Source organism: Sceloporus occidentalis, unplaced genomic scaffold (assembly GCF_023333645.1).
Source record: "Sceloporus occidentalis isolate IW3139 unplaced genomic scaffold, rSceOcc1.0.p SCAF_6, whole genome shotgun sequence".
Lineage (NCBI taxonomy): Eukaryota > Metazoa > Chordata > Lepidosauria > Squamata > Phrynosomatidae > Sceloporus > Sceloporus occidentalis.
In genome coordinates, this window is record NW_028316986.1 from 139,959,405 (window position 1) to 139,984,426 (window position 25,022).

Sequence of the window (25,022 nt, forward strand, 5' to 3'; positions counted from 1 at the left end):
TTCTGCTCAGGTCCTGCTGGCTCAGGACTGTGTCATTCTTGACTGAATCTATTCATTTAATATGCAGCTTTCCTCTTTTTCTACTATCCTCCATCTTTCCTAGCATTATTTGTCTTTTCCAGTGAGCTGTGTCTTCTCATGATGTAGCCAAAGTATGGCAGCTTCAGTTTTGTCATCTTGGCTTCTAGGAAGAACTCAGGGCTGATCTGCACTAGTACCTTTTTATTTTACTTTCTCACTATCCATAATATTCTCAGCACTCTTCTCTAACACCACATCTCAAATGAATTGACTTTCATTCTATCTGCTTTCTTCATGGTCCAACTTTCACATTCCCATAGGGTTGCCATAATTCTCTACTAAAAACCAGGACAAAATGTAGACCAAAATATAGGACAATTGTAGGATAAAATTTAGCCCAAAATGTAGGACATTTATGAAAAATGGAAGACCTTAAATGTCCTACATTTTGGGCTAAATTTTATCCTACAATTGTCCTATATTTTGGGCTAAATTTTGTCCTACATTTTGTCCTGGTTTTTAGTAGATAATTATGGCAATCCTACATGTGATAGGTAAATCAATGGACTTTAATGTTACTTTAGTGTTAGTTTTATGACTTTGAGCTTTCAGACTTTGTCTACTTCTTCCACAGCTGCCCTTCCCAATCCTAATCTTTTTCTGATTTTTTGACTGCAATCTCTGTTTTAATCAATGATGTGTCCAAGGTATGAAAACTCTTTGATTATTTCTATTACTTCGTTGTCTAGACTGAATTTATGTAAATTCTCCGTTGTCATTAAGCCTGACTTTGTGTTTTCTTCTTTAACTTTCCTTTGTACCAAATCTTTGGGGTTTTCCCCCCTGCAAGTAGTAAGGTACCATCTGCATATCTTAGATGTTTCTTCCTCCAATCCTCACTCTTGTTTCTTTTGAGTCTAAATCTGGTATTCATATAATGTTTTCTGCATGTAAGTTGAACAAACAAGGTGATAGAGTGCAGCCTTGCCTGACCCCTTTGTCAATTAGGAATCATTCTATTTCTTCATATCCTGTTTTAAAAGTAGTTTCTTGCCCTGGTTTCTCATCAGGACAATCAAATTCATTGGCATTTGGCATTGATTTCAAAGAGAGCCTAACACCACCTCGCGAAATCCTTAAACATATCTGTACAGGCTGATGAATACAAACCATTCACTGTGTGTAGTACAGTGAGCCCTTGTTATCTGCTGCAATTTGGTTCCAGGACCACTTATGGGTAACAATATCAGTGGGTAACCAATTCCCATTTAATATAATGACACAGCAAAATGTTCTCCTTATATAAAATGGAAAATCAAAGTTTGCCATTTTGAATTTATACTTTTTTCTTGAATATTTCCATGTCACGGATGCTTGAGTCCATGGATAAAAAAATCCATGAATAAGGAGAGCTGATTGTAGGTGCAGAACGAAAAGATGGAAAAGAAAACACAGCTCCTCTTAATTAAAGAGGAAATGCCAATGTCCAACTTTTTTCTGCATAGCTTCTAAAGATGTAGGCGCTCTGTAGGGGTGGAAAGAATATTCAAACATATTTTTAAATGACTGAAAAACTTATGTGTGTCTAATGTGAAATTGAAGGCTTTCATAGTTTTTTATGGGGTTTGGGGGCTATATGGCCGTGTTCTGAAAGAATACATTCCTGATGTTGCGCCTGCATCTGTGGCTGAAGATGCCAGACACAGGTGCAGGCAAAATGTCAGGAATAAATGCAAAATTTGCACGTGGTTGTTTCCCACAGAAAACAGCATTGTCTGCATTGAAGATAATATTTCAATGCAGAAATCTTAATTCCTGCAATGTTATTTTATGTACAGAAAAAGCTGCTACTGTAGATTTGTTCTGTGTAAAATTCATTCATGATTGATTTGCATTAAAAATCATTTTCTGCACTAGAATTAATTAATATTTCTGTTTTGGCATATTATTTTCAGCACAGAAAATGCTGCTTTCTGTGCTAAACAATCATGTGTGAATTTTTCTCAGAAAAAAATGCTAATTACAAAATTTCTTACACAGGAATTATTATTATTATTTTTTGAAAAACTGCAGGAAAGAAAATTGCTGAAGTTACATGTTGCTACTTCTGAGAAGAAGAAAAAAGAAGAAGAATTACATCCCTAGAGCCATGCTGCCTGATTTGGGGCCACTCTAGATATTTCCTAGTCATAGCCCCCCTGTAGTATATTGTAAAAATTACCATAACAAATTAAATTAGAATAAGGGAAACTGAGTACAACAACCTTTTTTAAAAATGCAGAGCAAGAACAAAAATTTATAGTGAAATAAGTAGTCACACTGAATTAAAAAAATTATAATGTCATTGGACAGATTTCAGTTCTATCAGGTTAATATAATATAGAATATAAATCCATAGAATTTTATAATAGAAAAGAACATCAAGACTCATTTAGTTCCATCCCCTGGTGCTGCACAGCTGTACATGCCAGAGTAGTGAAGAAACTTGCTGATGTATTCTCCAAGCCATTTGCCATCATTTTTGAGAAATCGTGAGGAGCAGGTGGAGTGACAGAGGACCAGAGAAGGGCAAACTTTGTTCCTCTCTTCAAAAAAGGGCAAATAATAATAATAATAATAATAATAATAATAATAATAATTCAAGAAACCAGTGTTGGCAGAAAGCTTGATGTCACCCAATGCGTCACTCCCATGGACCTCCCCTTATACCAGACTATATAGAATGCTTAGTAATGTGTTGTTGTTGTTTTGTATACATATGTTGAGTGTCATTCATTTATTTATTTCTCATAGGTTGGCTATGAATGCCAACTTGCCAAATGAAGCCCCGTCTCCTACAAGGAGAGCTACCTGCTGGGGATGCTTTAGTTGGGGCTACTACGTTGAACTCAATGGCACATGAAGCCTTTTACAATTTTATGATCCTATAACAACTTTTATAGATGGATAGGCTTTGAAAAACCAGTTTTGATGTTCAAACTAGATATTTGTAAAAACGGGGTCTATTTGAACAATATGTTGGATTCAGTCATTGATCAAAGGCATATATTCCAATAGGCCTCAACATTCATTATCAGTTACATGACAATATGTTCTCAAACTAGCATAGCTTTTTTCCCTAAGTAGATAACTTGATAATGCTGAATGATGAGGTAGCAGCTGGCTAATACTAAAAAAGCTCTAATCTCATCATGTTTTCATATTTGTTTGATATACTTCATATACACAAATCATACACACATCAAATGCTGAATTTCAGGATATATTTATGTAATGTTTTTGTGGATGTATCTTGATCTCATATTGCCTTAGTAAATCTTTCCAGCTTTTGGATGTCTTCCTACTGGGACCAATATTATTGACAAATGACTGCTGTTCTGCCTTTGATTTGCTATGGGATTAGATTTGAGGCAATACATTTTAAACTTATTCTGACACAGGCTACTTTTTTTTCTTTTCTGTTTTGAACTTCTTGGATCTAAGGTGAGTAAATGCAAAATTTGTGGATATTTCAAGTACACTCCTCTTTTAATAAATGCTCAAACAAGATACAGTGTGTACTAAGAATGGTATAGATTAGTTATTAATTGCATGTTAATTTTATACTGTCTTAATATTTAGGGTATAAGACTAAGCCAGTATAGGCTCCCAATGAAGGCCATCCCATCCAGTAATAGTTGAATACCTAATGGTCCATTAGGTGTACACGTTAGGTCAGCAGTTTGAGGACCAAGTGTCACGTGATGGGGTAAACACCTGTCACTAGTCCCAGCTTCTGCCAACCTAGCAGTTCAAAAGCATGTAAAAGTGCAAATAAATAAATAGGTACCACTTTGGTGGGAAGGTAACAGAGTTCTGTGCAGTCATATTGGCCACATGATCAAGGAGCTGTCTTTGACAATGCTGGCTCTTTGCCCCCTACAGTTGGACACGACTTGGCAACCTTGGAGATTTTCACACCAGCGCATAAGTGCTGGTAAAATGCAGCTAAAATGTTTAGGAAGCACATGTGTCTGAAAGCCTGACATGCTTCCTAAATGTTAGAGAATCATTGGCTCCCCTCCAGCGTCCCTGAATCGTTTGGGAGAGACAATTTCCTCTGAATGCAAAGTTTCCGTTGATAGGAAATTGCCTCACCCTCAACGATTCCTTGATATTTCGGAAGCATGCCAGGCTTTCAGACACACACGTTTCCTAAACATTTTAGCTGCATTTTACCAGCACTTACCCCACAGTAAGCACTGGTCTGAAAATCTCCCTTGTCAAAGGGAAAGCCTTTACCTTTACCTTTAATGAACCAGTACAATAGATGTAATTATTTAAACTTGGGTAATAAAATTAACACAGGTTTATGTAGCCAGATCTACAAATTTTAGATACTACATTGCTTTTTCAAGCATTATTTTTAAAAATTACCTCCCCCTACTATCCTGCTAAAAATGAAGAACTGGCTATGGGCACATCTATACTCATGAAAGAATTTTTATGGTCTGCAGAGACTCTGCAGTGACTCCATTAAGTCAACACATGCAAAGCACTTTGAAGCAACACTGGCAAAACCAGCAACAAATTCTTCCTTGATGAATTTGCTCCCACTTCCAGCATGCATCAACCAATAGCCCTTATGGACTCCCCCACATAAAACACATTACGCCTATGCTCGAGCCCCATTTAAATGAATGGGGCTCGTGCATGCGGCGGCGTGCACCATGGGTGTGCGCCCCATTCGTCCCTATGGGATGCGCCACCCCTTCTTCTCACGCGGCTTTCAGCATATGCTGAAAGCTGTGTAAAGCTGTAACTTTATTTCTACACATCTATCTATCTATCTATCTATCTATCTATCTATCTATCTATTTTATCAGAGGAAGTAGACTGAAGTCTACAAAGCTCATGCTACCAACATCTTTATTTAAGTTAGTCTCAAAGGTGCTACAAGATCTCTCTACATACTGATTCTACAGACTAACATGGCTATATCTTTGTAGATGGCCTTTCTTTCAATGAACTAAATGAGACAATGGTATTCAACTACCTGGATTATAGAAATAGTTAAAAGCAGGTGTTGTGTTTACCCTCTTCAAGTTTGCTAGTTTTCCTGGTCTAAGCAGTTCTTTATCCCATGCTTCTGTTTAATACAGATAATGGAAAACTATCAGGCAAACTATACTGATATCTCTAAACACCATGGTGCTTATGTTCAGTTTAAAGTGAGGGATGCTCTGAGGAAGGGGTAGCATTCTCACTACAAAAGCAAAAAAGATCTTTTTGCACAATATAGAGGAGAGATTCAAAAGTATAGATGCCTTTTTCAAGGTGAGAAAACTTACATTTTTAGCTGACAAAGACAGTATCAAAGTAAGAGGCTTTATCCTTTTTTTCAACTATGTCTTTGTTTTCCCTATAGTGCTAAACAGTCATTCATGTTTCCAATACCAGCAGCATTCCTAAATTTTAAAGAAATGAAGAAAACATTTCATGGCATATCTAATTGCTTAAAAAGTAAGCCCCCATTCCCTGAAAGTCTCCTTAAAAGGGATTAGTTTTTCATCCTCCCTCTTTTCTTCCCCCTTTTATCTCCTCCTTCCATGGATCCCATGGAAATATAAAGATGTTACACATGCTGAGGTTATTTGTCACTTTCAAAAACTCTTGATTCTAGTATATTTTTCAATAATTTTGATTATTTCCCATTTTAAGACCTCTTGAATATTGTAAAATGAGCAAGTATTTGTAGAACTACAGATGTTCAAGATTCCTCAAGCCCCCTTAGAGAAGCTGAAAAAATTCTCTTGGGAAAAAAAATCAGAAGAAATCAGTCATTATTTTTTCCTACTCAAAGCAAATCTGCAGTGTTTCTATAACTCAACCCCCCCCCCCCCCAATTGGTTTAGGGAAATAAGAGAACAATCCTAACTCACAACGATGGCTGAAGACTAGTTTGAGCCAACTCAAGGCCAGCTGAAGCTGTGGTGAATCCAGCCAAGGGATGCTGGCAATTATTCACAAGTTCCTTGGCTCTCCATTTGTTCCTGGGTCCAAGGAGGTTTCAGTGATTTAATCAAAGTCTTTTACTCCAAGTCTCGTCAGATCCCCACCTTTGAGTCTCAAGAACTTGCAAGATATTTTCAAGTCAAGTCTCTTCAAGTGTGGGACCCAACTTTAACATAAAAAAGGAGTGGGGGATGTGGGGGTGTGTGTGCAATTTCAACAACTATAAAATCAAGATGTGCACAAATTTAGGTAATAAAATTAAATTACAAGTCATAGGAAGCTCTGTGTTCTAACACATTTACAGACTGCTGTTCCTCTCCTGTGCTCTGGGTGCATTCGGCAATGGACTGAAAATCCTGGCTGATTATTTGGATTGGGGGGGGGGGGGGTAGAAATCCAGGAAGGGAGCTGGCTACGAAATCCAAGAAGGGAGATGCCTTTAGAGCACCAAGGCAAAGGCAAAGATTTATATGATCTGAAGAGAAAGACAAAGTCAATGAAATGACTGAAGACCGAGTCAAATGATTCTAGTTTACATCACTGGAGGTTTGCAGATGGCACCTCAGCTCCTTCCACCCTTTCTCCACCCTCCTTTGTTGGCTCTTCCACAGGCTATTATCAGTTGGCAGAGCAGCACACCCCTCCACTGGCTGGTCTCTAAGATCAAACCTCAGAAAGGGATTATGTCAGCATAATGATAGTTCAGCAGGCAGAAAGCTAGATTAACTGGCTCAAGAGGCTTGTGTCCTTTCCTCACTTCCTACAGCTGGTACATCTTTCAGTGATAATAACACTGTAACTACGTAGGAATAAAATCAGATAATGGTAGAAAGGACACCCTGGAAATTTGCCCCTTTCTGTACTTTTTAGGTCTCCTAAAAACATTCCTAATTGGAATGTTCTTATTCAGACAAACTTTTGGCATTTAAAATGGGTTGCTATGGAAGGAAGTTTTCTTTCTGGAATGGAAAGAGGGGCTGGGTACTGTTAATCATTTTATTTGTGTGTGTATGTGTGTTTTACCAATTAGCTTTTATGTTTCAGCTATGTATTCTTTTATTTTGTTCTTGCATGCAAGAACAAAGATGTTTTCTCCCTGCTGTGAGATTATGAGAGACTGTGCTCATTTCTGACAAGTATTCACATGGGGAAAAACACCATCACAAAAATAATCAGTCAAGATGAGATTTTACACATTTGAGAACTTTTTACAAATAGTGCATTGATGCAGAAATCTTCTCCTCTCTTTTGCAAAAATGCAAAGAAAACATTGGAATTTTGTGAAAATGTTTCTTGCACAAAATCCAGTATCTTTGTGCAAAATCCTGCATCTTTGCAAAATGATCCAAGACTTTGCAAAAAGTCCTGAAACACAAACATAAATATCTCACAATGATTGACCTTCTTCTTCTTCTTCTTTTTCTCTTTTTTTGATAGGACTGTCTTGCTGTGATGAGACATCCATTCTTACTGAAGATGAGAAAAATTGTGTTTTTCCTTAATCCCTATTGTTATCTCTTTTGGCCACATTTTTGTTATAGAAAGTGAATATGAATTTAATTAATAAACACAGAGATCTGAATAGGTTGGAGGCTTGTTGAAGCTCACCTCCATTTTGAGATCATCCCTAACACATATTTGATACACACTTTCAAGCCTCATTCAGGAGGAAAGAACACCTCCAATGAAATCAGAGGCAAGGGGTGGGACAAGATCCTATCTTGTGCTAAGTTCATCTCCTCTCTCACACTTTCCAATTTGCTCCTACATTTTCTTCATCTTTGTTTTTTTGTCTCTGTGTGGATGTATTTTGTTATAGATCATGGGCTGAAAGCTGTGGTTCTGAGGCCTTATATGATCCCTTGCAGCTCCTTTTTGCATTCCTTGATTCCATTAGACTGCCAGGAACATGAACCACCCTGTCAAATCTGTATTTGCTCAGATTGGAGAAAAAGATTCCAGAAGTCAGGAATTACCTTTCAAACAGTAGCTTCCTATCCAATCCCAGCACTGTTTAACTTCAAAAATATTAATTTCTCAAAATGCAGGATTTCTTATTTTTAAAAAATTGCCAATCTGTGAGAGCCCAGAAGGCTCCAGGACAAACTGCTGTCTCCCACAAACTCGTTACAATTGTCCATCCCTGTTATACAGCAAGACGAAATAAATGGAGTATATGAAGGACATGAAAAGACCCATGGGGCAAGTGCTTGGTGCTTGCTGTAGAAGCACCATTCTGCTCTTACCACCACCCTTTCCACCAATTACAAGTGAAAATCCAAGATACAGAAGAGAAGTGAGGCTTGTCAAAATATGCCTCAGCAGTTCTGAGGTTGGCTTTAGCAAGCCCTGAGCCTTGTTCATGGACTAAACATTACTGATGCTTCCATATAGAATCAGAATTCAAATACTTATCTGTGTCAGTCTGGAAAATCAGTATGCAAAGGGATTTTGTAGCACTTTAGAGATTGACTAAAAGAGAAAAGTTGGTAGCATGAGTTTTATAGACTTGAACCTACTTCCCACCATGTATCCGAGGAAGTGGGCTCAAGTATATGAAAGCTCATACTATGAACTTCTTTCTTTCACTTAGTCTCAAAGGTGCTACAAGATCCATTTGCATACAGAATCAGATTTAATTGCACAAAAAAACACCACTGTAAGTGACCATTGTGATTTTAAAGGTACCATGCTAGAGAGGTGAGACAAATTTGTAACAGATTGAAGGTAAGCAACAATCTGCTTTGGAGTTACACACAAAACACCTAACCACAAATGCAGCAATACCAAAGAATGGTGGATTGAACTTTGGTTGATACTGAATATGGGCATGGAATTGCTGGTTCAATACTTTCAAAGTATTTTCCCTAACTGGAACAAATACATATTTCATAGGCTTTTTTCTGCCAAAGAAAATACAGTGCAGTTGTTTCTATTTCTAGTCCCAAATCCCTTTCCCATACGCCTCTCAACCCATTGATGTTCCCTGTAGATACTTGAAAGTTACTTGATTAGATACTGAACACTTGAAAAATATTTTACAAAGTAAAAAAGAGCTGGTAAACTTACTACATTACTCTTTATTAGCAGGGGCTCCCAAGTGATCACTGCACATTTTTCAGTTGAGATATAAAGCCATTTCCCAAATTAAATTTGTTTACATGCCAAACACATCACTTAGGGATTTGGTGCTTACTTTGTGCACATTGGTGCCTTTGAGGGGTTTTTGGATTTTTAGCATGCTGATTATCACATTTGCCAACTTTAAAAGAATGTGAGGAAGTTCCTCAACAATTAAACCTGGAATGTTAAGTAAAGCAAGTGTCAAGAAGACAAAATCTGTTCAAATCCCCTGACAGTCAGTGTGCTTCTGCTTTTTAGATCCCTGATAATTAGATAAACTCACATTGCCTCAGGCAAAGCTTGAAATACTGCCATTCCCCTACTTTCAAAAACAGGTACTGAGGAACAAAGCAATATTCAAGGTTCATCTATCTGTATTCAGTGAAAATGAATATGGGGAACAAAACGTGGGTTGAATTTTATCTTTATACAATCACATTAATTTCATATTGCTTAAATAAACTGAAGAATATATGATATGATACAAGGATGGCCATGTTTTTTGTTTAGTTCGCTGCCCTCCCGCTAGTAATATCCTTGCTTTGGTCTCTATTCTGACACCTCACCATATTCTGCCCTCCTGAATAGAGCTTGGAAAAGAAACTTTACATCTCCCAGAATCCCCCAGCTAGCATAACCAGTGACCATGTTGGTTCGAAAATTCTGGGGTTGTCATTAAAAATAAAATGATATACTCTGCTACTGTAAGGAACTAACACTGTAAGGAATACAGGGAACCATCTTCTCCCAGGTCAGACTGTTTATTCACCTATAAATTTAAGGCAGGGGTTCCACTTAGTGTGTACTCCATGTGTACTTCCCAAGTGCTCCACAGCCTTCCAGAAAAATGAAAGAAATAAAATTTGAATGAAATTAAAGAATAAGAAACAAAAATAACACTACTCCTAAACACCATTAACTTGTAAGACATAGGATAGGCCTCTTAGGGGCTCCGCCATAGAAATTGATTCTAAAGAGGGATTTATGAGTCAAAAAGGTTGAGAACCCCTGATATAAGGCATTTATACGCTGCCTTTCATAGCATCTGCTTCAAGCACTTAGGTAGCCCAGTACTATACACTAAGACTTGCAGCAGAAAGACTTTATATGAAAGATGCTTCCCTTCAGCATGGTACCCTCTGCAAGCATATGATGTTCTTGACCACTCAGTTATGGCCAAGTTACTCATTTTAATTTACTGATCTGTTCTTCAGCAAATGCCATTTCTGTTGTTTAATAGAAAAAGGGATGGGTGGTTGCAACTGAACAGTTTTAATTCTACACATCTACTTTTGCTATGTAGTAAAACAGAGCAACAACTTTATCGGCCAACCAAAATGAAGATAATGCATCATGCAAGCTTTCAAAGCTTCACTGGCTTCTTCATCCAGCAAAGATGTTAAAAATCATTCACTGATTATGAACAGAGAGGCAACGTAGTGTTTAGTTTCAATGCCAGGCTGTCCTTGTCTAGGAAGGAGGTCAGGAACTTGAGAAAGATATTTATGTAAGGTGATGCTAAGATTATGTAAGACCTTAGCTGCAGTTGAGGGAACTTCCTATGATCTGTCCAATCTGACTGACTTCAAAGGACATCCTGTGCTTTCCTTTGCATTTGTGAACTGGGATATGGAATACAGTGTGTCCAGGTGAGCTCATGTGTGCAGTAGTGCTGATCATACTGTGTGCCTCTTGTGGGATCTGTTCCCTTGGAACATAACACTTAGAGCATCCTCCACACAGAGATATAATTCTCCCCATAACTCTGCCTGTTAGGAAGCAACTCCAGTTCCCATTTCTCTCTACCATCTCATATTTTTCCAATTCACATGTACTTCACCATGTGGGACATCTCATGACCCTCAGTTTCAAAGATGTGTGTCCATCCAACTGTCTCCTTTTTGAATGAAGTGATTCTGATTGCATGGAGTTCAAAATGGGAACAAGAATAATAAAAACTTTTCTTCTGAAACCCATGGGCAATCCTTGCTTCCTGTTACAATTGTATTGAAAATTTGTCAATGGTTTGATGGTTCAAAGAGCTCGTTCCTGGGTAAAAGAAGATAAACAGAACTTTAAATGGTAGTCCTGCAGACCCGCTGGTTGACTTGCCCCCAGTTTCTTGGGAAAGAATTTTATTGTAATGCACAATCCATTTAATTTAAAAGTGGTAATACCTTTATGGATTAATCTGGAATAAATTGATTGCTGAATGCAGCCTAATCTTTTATTACAAAAGAATATCATATCTTTTGAAAAGCAAGAGATATTTAGAGTTTCCAAAATCTCTTTCCACAAACTCTTTACAAAAAACAACTTTTTTGTTTGTTTGCAACACACAAAAATGTTTGTGGTGCTTAACTGCTAAAGCAGAATTAATGATGTCAGTGTGGACTTGCCCCTAATTCACTGCCCTTTGCATCCAGAAGTAATATTTATCTGTGATAATAATTTGGAAAGTGGGTGCTAAACATTAGTGCATAGAATCTCAGAACTGGAATGAGTCACAAAGACCATCTAATCTATGCCTCTGCCATGCAAGAATACACTATTACAACACTCCTGAAAGATGTCCATCCAACCTCCTTTTAAAGACTTGCAAAAAAGTAGAGACTCCTCCCCACATGCAGACTATTTCACTGATGAACAGTTCTTACAGTAAGAGACGTTCTTCCTAATGTTTAGGTGGACTTTTCTTTCTTATACTTTAAATTCACTGGTCTGTGTTCTACTCTCTGAAACAGCAGAGAACAAGCACGCTCCAACTTTTACATGGTATCAGTTCAGGTATTTAAAGATAGTTATCTTTACATATCAAACCCACTACGTTGTTCCTCTTAATTTTTGGTTTCCAGAACTTTGATGATCTAGATAGCCCTTCTCTAGGAACACTCCAGTTGGTTGATTTCCTTCTTGAGGTGTGGGACTCAGAACTGGAGACAGTATTCCGGGTGAGGTCTGACCAAAAAAGAATACAGAGTGCTACTATGTTCCTTGATCTGGACATTATACTACTGTTGAAGCAGCCTAGAATAGCATTGGCTTTTTAATTTTTTATATTAATTTATTTTATTCCCTTATATACCATCTATCCCCCAATTATGGGACTCAAGGTAGTTAACAACGTAGTTAGAACAATAGAAATTAAAAACAATCCAAAAACATTAATAAAAGCAAAAATAAAGATTGTAAAAAAACCCCCACAAATTATTTATAAAGTGAAAACACTAAAAGACTATATACAAGCCTAAAAACCAGTACCAGACAGCATTGAAAGTCCAACCACAATCAGTTTGTAAAAGCCTGATGACACAAAAATGTTTTGACAGGCTGACGGAAGGAAAGCCAGGATGATGCCATCTTGGTCTTTCTAGGGAGGGAGTTCCAAAGTCGGGGAGCAGCCATCAAGAAGCTCCTCTTACTTGTTCCCCAAGATGTCTTGGAAGGTGGCTGACACTTTACACTGTTTACTCATGTTTAATTTCTGCTCTACAAACCCCCCTATATCCTCTTCACATTACTGCTTTCTGGTGAGGTTTCACTCATCCTATATTTGTACATTTTGTTTTTCCTACCTCAGTGTGTCAATCTTTAATAAATTGTCAGCAAAAACACATTGTGGGAAGATACACTTTTAAAGCTTCCAAAATTTAAAGATCCCTCACACTCCAGTACCTATGTCAAAAACTAGAGAGTCTCAGGTATGCAGTTGTTTTTTTTAAAAAACATCAGTTAAAGAAAGTAATAGCTTTTCCCTAAGATATTAAATTTTATTCCTCCCCATGAAAACCTGCTCTTAGTGCTATTGTTCAAATATAGTTCTGCATCTACACTGCAGATTTAATGCAGTTTAACACTGCTTTACCTGTGATGGCTCAATGCTGTGGCATTCTGGGATTTGTAGTTTTTTGAGATATTTAGCCTTCTGAATCAGAGAACTCTGCTGCTACAAGAAACATGAAATCCCAAAATGGAGTCATGAGAGTGAAAGCAGTGTCAAGTGCATTAATTCTGCAGAGTGGCAGCAGCCTTTGTTTTACTTTTACCCCACATTCACCTTTCCCTGAATACCTCTTCCCACAGTATCAACAGTGGTGCTTGGCACTATAGGTGGACTGCTATCTAGATAAGGAACAAATTCTTGAGCTGGTATTTACAGTGGCATAAGTCCCAGGATGCACTTCAAAAGTGAGCTCTTTTGCTTCTGATGCAAATTGCTCATTTATCTTCACCTCCAGAGCAGAGTTACAGCATGATAATGCAATGTCAGGAGAAAGGTTAGGTGCTGAATGTTTATCCCTCTGCCACAAATGTGTTCATTATTTTACCTTTTTCATTTTATAAGAACTCAGGCAACAATTATAATGCCAGAGAGGATTTTCAGACTATGAAATCAGAACATATATAGTCTATATTCATGATGACATTGTCGAGTGAATGGGGAAGAGAAATAAAGGAAACACTGCTATGTAAAAGTTGTTTATGCCCTGCTTCCATTTAATGTAAGGTTTCTCACATTTGACAATTACTGGCAAATTTCTATCGTAAAAAGCAGTGACATTGGATGCCACATATATTATTCTTTTCCTAACAAGCCAGGAGAAAATGTTGTGCATGATCATGGCTACTAAGAGAACAGTGCTCACCTGCTGAGAACTCCAGCTGGTGCCGGAACGTTGCACGCAGGGAAAAGAGAGGACCTGGCTGCATAGGGTGATGCATGCACGTTCCTTTAGAGCACCAAGGAATGGGATGGGCAAGCTTTTATAAACTTGCATCACTCACCCTTCACCATTTTGGATCTCTGGCACCCACTTTCTCCATCCTACTCCTAGAAAGGTTTTTCTGGTTGCTTGGGAGAGGAATAGGAATTTGCACACTTCCCCTTAACATCACCCCTCTATGTAATAAACATTTCTTAACCATAAAATGTACTGGCAAAACAAGAAAAAAATAAGCTAACTATTGTGCCACTGAATATCGAAATCTTGCAAAAGGTTGAAAATACACCTAAAAATTAGCTGTTGGTATTGTGCATGCGCTTCAACTCTTTCTGCCTTGTGTACTTATCTTTGTGAAGGGGATAAGGAATGGGGGAAAAGGAGGATCTATATCAAGGTAACTTACTGCAAAGCACTGAGTTATCAGTCAAGCTCATCATTTAATATGTTTTAAGCATCCCTAGCAGTGACATGATATGTGCAAAATGAAATGGTATGGCAGGGCAATACTGGTAAATGACAGTACAGTAACCATAAAAGAAATGAGTTAACATATCAGTATATGCTCAATGCACATCAGACAGCTAAGCAGCAACATAAGCTTCTCTAAAGTCAAATATCAGCAGAGGTGAAGGATATAAAATTTCTCATATTAGTTAGCAATATAAAACTATGATTCATGCATTTTGACCAGACACATGATTTGAGCATATGCTTTTATGGCTTAGAAAATGAGTTTTATCTTGCTTGCTTTCAAACATTTTAGATTAATGAATTCAGCATTACTGCTGTAGCAAAAAGGCAGCTGGAAGACCCAGTATAGAAATTTAAAGTAAACCAAGATAAGAAAATGTAGGGCACATTAACAAGTATATGACTTGTAAAGTAGGCTGTTATTAACAACTTCTGGCAAATTCTATACAAGGAGGAAATATACAGGGAGGAAATATGCAAATGCTATACAGGGAGCCAGTGGAATTTGTATAGGATTTGCCCAGCTAGGAACACAACTCATAATGAGTTAGTCCATCTAGCACATTATTGTCTACACTGGTTAGGAGCCAGTCCAGGGTTTCAGTAGAAGTTAGTCATTCCCTCCCTGAGATTTGTGTATGCAAAGCATATGTTTCACTACTGAGTTAGAAGCTGTAGAGTAATTAGTATGGTAGAGAGAGGGGAATGATTCCAACAATCTGCATACACAAAGCATGCATAAAATATAGGCCAGAATTTCTACCCCATCGGCCCTGAAAGAAGAATTCGGGGAGAGGAGCTTGATTTCATGTGGGCTTCTGCAGTCAGGAATTCAGAGGCTATGAAAGGATCAAGGGGACTACGTTGTGATTCTATTCCCATGATTCTACATGACCCTAAATGCACTAGTTAACCTTTGTCTTTTAACAGTAAGAATCAGGCCCTTCCAACCTACTAGCATGACTTCCCATGGACAGGTGGAGAACACGTATTCACTATGCTCTGGAAATATCTAGACATCTATAATTAGTTATAGTTATCCAGAAAATCTGTCTCCAGGTTTAGTACCTGTACTTACACAAAAGTTCAACCTACAAATGACACACAGAGGTTGAAAAGGGGTTTTTCCTTCTGCCTACTACTGCTTCCCCCCTCCCCCATTATTGTACATTATCTATATGAAAAATTGAAAATGCCACTGCTCATTTTTAGATTAGCATCAGCTACATAGATCATTGAATTAAATATATCCATTTTCTTCTTTGAGGCAATACCCAGACTCATACATCACATTGTTGGCAGTTATTTTGTGGTCCTTCTCAAGAGTGGTATTAGGCTTATGGAATGCTCTTCCCAAGGAAGTTCACTTTGAACCTACAGATTTATGCTTTTTGGAACAGTCAAGTCTTTTTTTAAAAAAATGCAAGGTTTTAAACTGCTTTTGCTATCAGTCTGGTTTGTTACTATTTTTACATTCTGGTTTTTGTTTTATTCTTCAGTTATCTGTTTTAATAGAATTGTATTTTTGTTGACTATTTGTATAGTGATGAGGAGGCATTTTTGAAGGGTTGTATAGATTCCTATAATATGTAAAGAGCCAAAACTCTCCATGTCAGTTTAGATATGGCAAGCCATTGTTGTTGTTGTGTGGCTTCAAGTCATTTTCAACTTATGGCAACATTCAGGCAAACCCAGTGACATCCCTATGGTTGGTGTCACCCGGTATGGTAACTCATGGTTTCTCCACCCCCTTGACCTCCTCCCACACCACACACCATACAGGATCTTTAAGTCATGTTTTCTGCATTAATGTTATTCATAAATTGTAATTCCCATATCACTGAATGTAATGGCAATAGTTGTGACATAAACAACTAGCATATGCACAGCCTAAATGCATTTACATATACATAGTTTCATGTGCTTCAAGTCAAAACTTGGTATGTGAAGTTGAAGGCTTTCATGGCCAGCATCCATAGCTTTTTTGGGGTTTTTCGGGCTATGTGGTCATGTTCTAGAAGAGTTTCTTCCTGACATTTCACTAGCATCTGTGGCTGGCATCTTCAGAGAATGCTGGCCTGGAAAGGAGTTGGGTATATATATATATATACTGTGTGAACCTGGAAAGGCAGGAGTGATTTGCATGTATATGTCCTGTTGCTAATGGTGGGAGGGTCTGCAAAAGAGGATGAGTGTCTGCTTGATTAGTGCTCATTGGCCTGTTACAGACTGCCAAAATAAAGCTGCTTCGGGTCTCTTTGGAGGTATGCAGTTTAAATGATGCATGCATCCTAAGAATCCGGAAGCTGCACCAAAGCTGCACTCCAGTGCTTAGGAATTGAGTGTGGCTTTGGTGCAACCTCTGGACTCTTAGGACCCATGCATCATTTAAATAGCATACCTCCAAAGAGACCCGAAGCAGCTTTATTTTGGCAGTCTGTAACAGGCCATTGTCTGCTGGAAAACCCCTGACCTTGGAAGATTTCTCATTTGCATTTGTTGAGGCTTTAACTTGCTATTTTTCAGGACTGGTAGCCAAACCATGTTTACTTTAAGGGTTTCCTCTTTTCTGTTGAAATTGTCCAGTTGTTTGTGGATTTCAGTGGCTTCCTTGTGTATGCTGACATGGTTGTGGTTGGCATGGTCCAGAATTTCAGTGTTTTCAAACAGTATTTTATGCCCAGGATGGTTTGTGGCATGTTCTGCTACTGCTGATTTTTCTGGCTGGCCCAGTCTGCAGTGCCTCTCGTGTTCCTTGATTCTTGTTTGCACACTGTGTTTGGTAGTCCCTATGTAGACTTGTCCGCAGCTGCATGGTATGCGGTAAACTCCTGCGGCTGTGGCTGAGCGAAGCATTTGCTGGATTTTCTTCATCGGTTTGTAAACCATTTGAAGGTTGTTTTTTCCCTTGGTATGTTTTTAAAGGTTTTTTAAATATATATTTTATTTAATTTGAATTTAAAAAAACCAAAAATCTGAGGCCTCTTCTTTCCCCTCCTGTCTAGCCTCATCTCACTCACCCCATCTCTTCAGCATTTGAATGGGACAAAGGTGAATGCCACAGCCTGTTTCTGCCCAAAGGCTGATGTTTGAGGAGCAGTGGTGTAAACCCTTCTTAGAGTGTCATTAGTGTTGCCACTGGGTGAAGCTATCATGGGGCTTGGCAGAGTTGTTCAAAGGAGATTTGCCATTGTCTTCTCCTGAGGCTGAGAGCATGGGACTTGCCCAAGGTCACCGAGTAGCTTTCATGGCCAAGCTGGGATTTGAACCCTGGTCTCCAGAGTCGTAGTCCAATACTCAAACCACTATTCCATGCTGGCTTGTGGTATGCAGTACAAATACTGAATAAACAATCAACATTCAAACAACCCTATCTTTGTAATTAAGCATCTTTACTATAGTTTTTAGCAAGAAATGCTTAACAATGTGGAGCTTTCTTAAGGACTAGAATCACTGACTGAATGCATCCAAACCCTGCAAGCCCCACTCACTCCATATACCTTACCTAAAAACCATGGACATCTGTCACTTTTCTACATGGTAGTAGTGAATGCAAGATGAAGTAGCAAGCATTGTGGGCCTTCCAATAGCATGCTATACTTTCTTTTCAAGTACAAATATAGACATTCCCATGTTGGCAAATCCCGGCAGCATAGGAAGCAGATAACCTGGCTGTGAAAGAAACTTCCAATCAAATTGACAATACAATCCCCTGCACTTTTATTTGGCCCAGTGCATTCAATGGGGTTTACTCTCCAGGCAAGTATCTGCTGTACTGTCCATTCCTTGGGGGGCTTACTGAAAGATTTACCACAGCATATTACATTTTCACAGGTTCCATGTCTTAGAAAACACTGCTATGCAGCTTTTCAGGTCATTTCAGCACCCCAGCAAGGCAGATCAATCCTCAGAGATGGCAGCAATCCAGTTTGTGAAAACAGAATTTTTATTTATCATCCAGGGAAGACAAGGAGATAAAAGGCTGCTCTCCTTGCAACTCTTATCAGAGGGCCTGTCTCCAGAATAACCCTTCCCACATGCACATCCACAGGCCCTCAGGCTCCCAGAAGTCTGACTTCAAGGAGAGGCTTTACACCAAAATCTTTTCCCCTGGGGCTCCCTGTGGAGACGACAACTGAGAGAGCAGAAAGGAAGAAAAGAATAGGGAGGTGCAAAATGAAGGATACAGCAGGGAGTAAGGAAGACGACTGACATGCAAGAAAAGTGAAGCAATATAAAGAAAAATGTGGGGTTTATGGTCTATTAATCCAACAATATTTTGTTGCTGGTTCCCATTAGTATACTGTAATTCAGGAATGGCAAATTTGGGACGGGCTGCCCTACCGATGGGCTGTCCAGCAACAACTGGAAGATCACATATTCCAAACCACTATTCTTTCTCTTGGTTACAATATTAGCACATTGTGCTAGACACTTTTTAAATATACATCTGTACCTATAGCTAAATATTTGACTGACTGATAGAACTTAGGACACTAAGGCTTCAGTCCTACTGAACTTAGGGGGACTTATTTCACAGTAGGCATCCAGACAAAGGTACTGGGCAGTTACAATCACATGTACACTTACCTAAGGATAAATCTTACAGAACTCAGTATAGCTTACTTTGGAGTAGGCAAACAGTTTACAGGGTATCACTAGCATCTTGTCTTAATTGGAAAAAAAGTGATTTCTGAAATAATAGGCAGTCATACTTAATGCAGTTTTTCTATGATGGTTATTTCAAATTGTATTCAGTAGCTATCCTATGGTTTGGCAGAGCAGATATTACAGGGAATTGTGGCTAAATCTTTAACCATAAATTTGTTTCAGGTCCTTGATTTTTTGTGCCTTGGTGAATCCTGTTTCATTAGCACAGCTGGAAAAAGTTACATTTCTTGCCTTCATCTTCAGGATCAGTAATGGAACTCCAAAATGTTCACAATTCTAGTTTGGCACATTTATGTGGTTATACGTATAGGCAATGCTCTAAGTATGGTAAGCAGTGTTGTCAAACATCAATGCAACATCAAAGCAAAATCGATTTCAAAAGTATGATGTTTTGAACAAATTAAACCCATTAATCACTCAACAATTTTACTGAGAATAAAAGAGCTTTCTCTAGAGAACAATTATCTCTTGTTTAAATACAAATATTTTTAAAATGCACCTCATTCATGTTTGCTTTGTCAACAAGGCAACAACATTTCAGTCTCCCTGAGGTTAATTGCTTGGCTTATTAATGATGCATGATTCTAGGATTTAAATACACATAGCTGACATTCCCTTCAGACTTTTTTTTTTAAAAAAAAAATCTGATTATAATACTACCTTCTCTCATATGCAGTATAACTTTGCAGGGTTCTAATCCACAGGAGATTTTCCATAACCTCCTGATGCTCCCCTTAAGGTGCTTATCTCTGTATATTGCACTGGAATATTATTATGCCAGGATCAAAGGTAAGAGAGAGGAAATGTACATTCAAGAACTCTCAGAGGACTCCTGTGATGGAAGATGATTTGTCTAGAAAACAAGTCCATATTGCTCTGATCACATTAACAATCCAAAAGAATCACAAGCAGCAATAGTTCAGATACATGGAATTAAGTATTTTCAGATATGATGTGTGGAGCTGGAGCTGGGAAGAGGCAAAAATCCCCCCCCCATCTCTTTGGACTGCAGTTCTCTGTGAGGAAGGGCAACTCAAGGCCCAGTTCATGGTTAGAAAACACAAACTCTATGATGCCATGAAGGCAGCTTCCATTTTTACTCTTCTGCTCTTCTTGCTCTTACCTGCAACCTCCTTTATACTCCCTTAATCACATTTTATTCTCTGTCCACTACTACCAACCATCCAGTAGTTCCCTCCCTAATTGCTATATACTGCAATACAATCTTCTTGCAGGCTACTCTAAAATATCCTAAGACAAAACATTGATCTGCATCTCTGACTCATCTGCTTTAACACTGACATAGAGAAGAAAGAAAACAGGCCAAGCAAGGACAGATTGAACTCACTGCTTCCAATTGCCATAATGCAACTGACACACTCATTCAACATCCGACGCTACTTTAAGGTGAAGACAGCTGCATATTTTATCTGGGGCTAAAGTGTGTGTGTGTGTGGGGGGGGAGTTCAAACACATTTTATTTACCCTGAAGAAAAATGTCTCTGAATGCAATAGATGTGTCAAAACAACGGATGGGTGAGAACATTTTTTTGTTGTTGCAAGAAATTTCTCAAGTACGCAAATTTCTTCATAAATTCAGTAGAAGGAACTTCAGAATTCTGCAGGGAAATAAAACACAGAAACTGACAGATCACTCACCAAGGCTTTGAGTACTTCCAAGCCTGTCTTTGAATACCTGAGTATTTCAGGTATGAGTTGCTCAATTAGGTTATCCTCTCTCTCTCTCTCTCTCTCTCATATTCTCTTTCCCGTCTCTATATCTGTCTCTTTCTTTTTTTCCCCTTAACATGGTGCTTCCCGTGCTGGGATGAGTGGTACCTGTAGAATTTGGCCAGTGTAAATGGCTGAGAATTTAGTTTGTTTTAGGAAGAGTTTTCCAAAATCCACACATTTCTTCCTAAATACATTGGAAAAAAGACGCTGAAAGTAAAACTAACAGAAGATCCCATCCTTTGTCAAAAATCACATCTCTCTTTATCACTGCTACATCTAGAGCAGTGCTGTCTCATTCTAATGAATTGGATCTTATAAATAGGAATACAGCAACAGGAGGGAAGAGGTGCCCCCCACCTCTGCACCAGCCTTCTCATGGTTGGGTGAGGTGCACAGAGTGCAGCAAAGGGAAGGAGTAAGTCACCCCTCCCCTTCTGCTGGTGGAAGCATCCTCTCACCTTTGCTTTTCCAGAAGTGGGGAAAAAACTCAAAATCCATCAAGGGATTCCAAGGTCTTCAGGCCAAACAGAATGTTATGTTATGTTCATACTATTTCAATGCATTTTTGTTCAACAATAGGTTTACGCACATGATCCAAATTGGGATGATAAGAGTGCAACAAGTGACTTCATCCCTGAGCAACACCCACCTCCTAGGCAAATCCTCTCCACCACAGGTATTAGAAGCTTGTGTTTTAAATGGAATCTGTCAGGTTATGGACAGACCTGCACTGAGAATTCCCATGTGCAGACCACAAAGTTTTAACACTATGACATTTAAAGCTAATTCAACCACAAATCAAATTAACACAATGAAAAAAATGGCAAATCCTGGAAGCTATTACTACTCCCTAAGAGATAAGACTTGGACATAATCATGCTTGAGAAAGGAGGAGACCAAAATAAATATTACTGACTGTAGCAGAAGTGGGCAAAGTATTACTCCCTAAGAGATAAGACTTGGACATAACCATGCTTGAGAAAGGAGGAGACCAAAATAAATATTACTGACTGTAGCAGAGGTGGGCAAAGTATTCACCTCCAATACCGCAGCCTGCAGTCATACTGCAACTGCCATCATCACAATTTACAGCTAAAGCATCCCTGAGGGTGAGCAAAATGGTGAAGGGTCTGGAAACCATGCCTTATGAGGAAAGACTTAGGGAGCTGGGTATGTTTAGCCTACAGAAGAGATACTCAAGGGGTGATATGATAGCCCTGTTTAAGTATTTCAATGGGTGTCACATTGAGGATGATGCAAGCCTGTTTTCTGCTGCTCCAGAGACTAGAATACAGAACAATGGGTGCAAGCTCCAGGAAAAGAGATTCCACCTCAACATTAGGAGGAACTTCTTGACAGTAAGAGCTGTTTGACAGTAGAACACACTCCCTTGGAGGATGGTGGAGTCTCCTTTCTTGGAGGTCTTTAAACAGAGGCTGGATGGCCATCTCTCAGAGATGCTTTGATTTTGATTTCCTGCATGGCAAGGGGTTGGGCTGGATGGCCCTTGTCGTCTCTTCCAGCTCTGTGATTCTATGACTAGTCAGCATGCAGTCCAACAATAAATGTACTTTGCCCACCGATGGACTATATTCATCATCACAATAGATGCATACAGCTAGCAGTTAACTAGATTGGCTATCAATTATTCAATGAAAACATGAGAATGATCAACTTGCTTAAGGATTTGATGAAATAAAATTCAAAAAGGTCAATACAGCGTAATTGACATTGTGCACCAACTGCGTCCATTCCTTGAGATGCCAGATCTGGCCTCGGTGGTATGTACTTTGGTTACATCCCATTTGGACTACTGTAATGGGCTCTACATGGGGCTGCCTTTGAAGAGTATTCAAAGAGCTGCTGGTTCAAAGAGCTGCAGCCAGGCTGTTAACTGGGGCAGGTTATAGAGATCACACAACGCCCCTGTTGAACAGCTCCATTGGCTGCCAGTTCATTTCTGGGCATAATTTAAAGTCCTGATTATGACCTATAAAGCCCCATATGGCTCAGGTCCATGATATCAGGCAGACTGTATCTCCCGGTATGAACCAGCCTGAGCCCTGAGATCCTCTGGAGAGGTCCTTCTCTCTTTCCAACCAACCACCACAAGCACGGTTGGTGGGAACCCAAGACAGGACTTTCTGGATGGTTGTCCCTAGACTTTGGAACTCCCTGCCCAGGGAGACCAGAATGGCCCCCTCCTTGTTAGCCTTCCGCCAGCAGCTTAAAACCTTCTTATGCAGGCAGGCTTTTAAAAACAGAATGTTCTTAAAGGGCCAACTAGAGTGTTGTATCATTTTAAGTGTTTTAAACATTTTATATTTTCATCTGTATTTTTATTCTTTTAATAACTAATCTATTCCAATATTGTAACAATTTAATTCTGCTTTAATATATCACTTTTCAATGCTTTAATAATTGTATTGTTTTTTAATATTGTGAAGTTGCTCTGAGTCCCAGTTCTGGGAAAAGAGCAGGATACAAATAGTAATAATAATAATAATAATAATAATAATAATAATAATAATCTTGTTGAGTGCTTCTCATTCAATTAATAAAGTGTGTGTACACCTCTGTGGCCTACACACAGGGTATGAAAAACGTTTTTTCACTACAGTTTCAGAATCTCCTAGCTAGCAAGCTATGGCTATAGAGCTGGGGTGGGGAGGATTCTGGAAACTGTAGTTTTAAAAAATAACTCTACTAAGCCTATGTGTTGCTAAGTGCAGAGAAATTGGCAATGTTCTATTCCTGGAAAACATGAAGAAGTCAAGTGCCACATGCATCTGTGACAAGGTCAGAGCAATACCATCAACACCTCGTGGCTTGTTCTTTTAGGAGACGAACATATTCCAGCATCAAAGACACTGCCAGCAACATTCATGCATTATACATTTTGGCAGAACCACCACAGTTGTCTCATCACACTTTTTACAATGTAAACGTACACAAAATGCTATTTCTGCTTAGGCAGCTATCAATACTGCAAGGCTTCCAGGGGGGTCCACAAATATAGGGGTGAAATGACTTTATAGACTGTGTGTGGAGCAGTGTTTTGAGGTGTTTTTTTTATGATATTTAAAAATTCAAGATATATTCTACCAGGGAACCAAGGCAAGCTCCAATCACCCTTATCATAGAAATAAAAACGTAATCACCCATAATACATGTTAGTTTAAGATACATAATCAATAAAATAATTGCAATAATAGGAACCAAAGTGCAATCTATACTTCTGCTAAACCACATCTAAAAATGACCCTTTCCCTGCCCCATACATTTGTGTGTTTTTTAAACTTTACTTGAGATTAAAATAGGCAGCATGGTATAGTGATTTGAGTGGACACTGACAGTTCAGGGTCTGAATCCCTTGTTCAGCCATGGAAAGCCACTGGGTGACCTTGGGCAACTCACACTCTCTCCACCTCAGAGGAAGGCAAGGGCAAACTTGATAGGTTACCCTTAGGGTTGCTGTAAGTCAGAAATGACCTGAAGGCACACAAGAACAATACTTGAGATTGCTTCTTGTACAAAATGTTTATGGCCAGTTTTGATGCAACACAGAAGCTTGTTAGGATGATATGCGTTCCAAAGGAACAAGTGCAAAAGTGCTGGATCTTATATACCTGTCTTGTGAACCCAGCTAGATTTGTTGACAGCTCTGTTTCTTGAGAAAGTGAATTCTGTGGTTCCACACTGGAGTAGGCAACTACAGTTGGCCCTCCTTATATACTGATTTTTTATACATGGATTCAAGCATCCACAGCTTGAAAATATTTAAAAAAAAGTATAAATTTCAAGTATCAAACCTTGATTTTTCCATTTTATATAAGGGACACCATTTTGCTTTGCCATTGTATTTAATGGGACTTGACCATACATGGGTTTTGTTATTCACGGGGATTCCTGGAACCAAACCCCAGCAAATAACAAGGGTCCATAGTATAGCTAATCTGGGGACCATCTTTTTGACTTGGGCCATCCCATGGTTTGCTGAGGAGGGGGATGATGATGGTGGTGATGCCAGTGATAATAGCCACTTATTCATGATGTTTTATTTTTAAAAAAATACCAAATTGTCCCTTACTTCCATGACCCTTGCAGTGGTGACTGTGGATGAGGGCACCATTTGCTCTACTGAAAGGAAACAGAGAATAACTAACATCATAATGTGATAAAGTATGTGTGTGGGTGGCGGGGGGGAGGCAGAACTGTTGGGTATTTCAGTCACCTTCCATCCTCCTTGGTGGTTAGCACAGACTTAAGCTGGTTACTTGTGGG

The 25,022-nt window shown here is 38.8% G+C and overlaps 1 protein-coding gene across 3 annotated transcripts in view; it reads right to left on the reverse strand.

The window, feature by feature from the left end:
- CSMD1 (CUB and Sushi multiple domains 1) overlaps positions 1-25,022 on the reverse strand; it is a 1,238,710-nt gene that overhangs the window by 885,712 nt on the left and 327,976 nt on the right. The gene's annotated exons all lie outside the window — the stretch shown is intronic.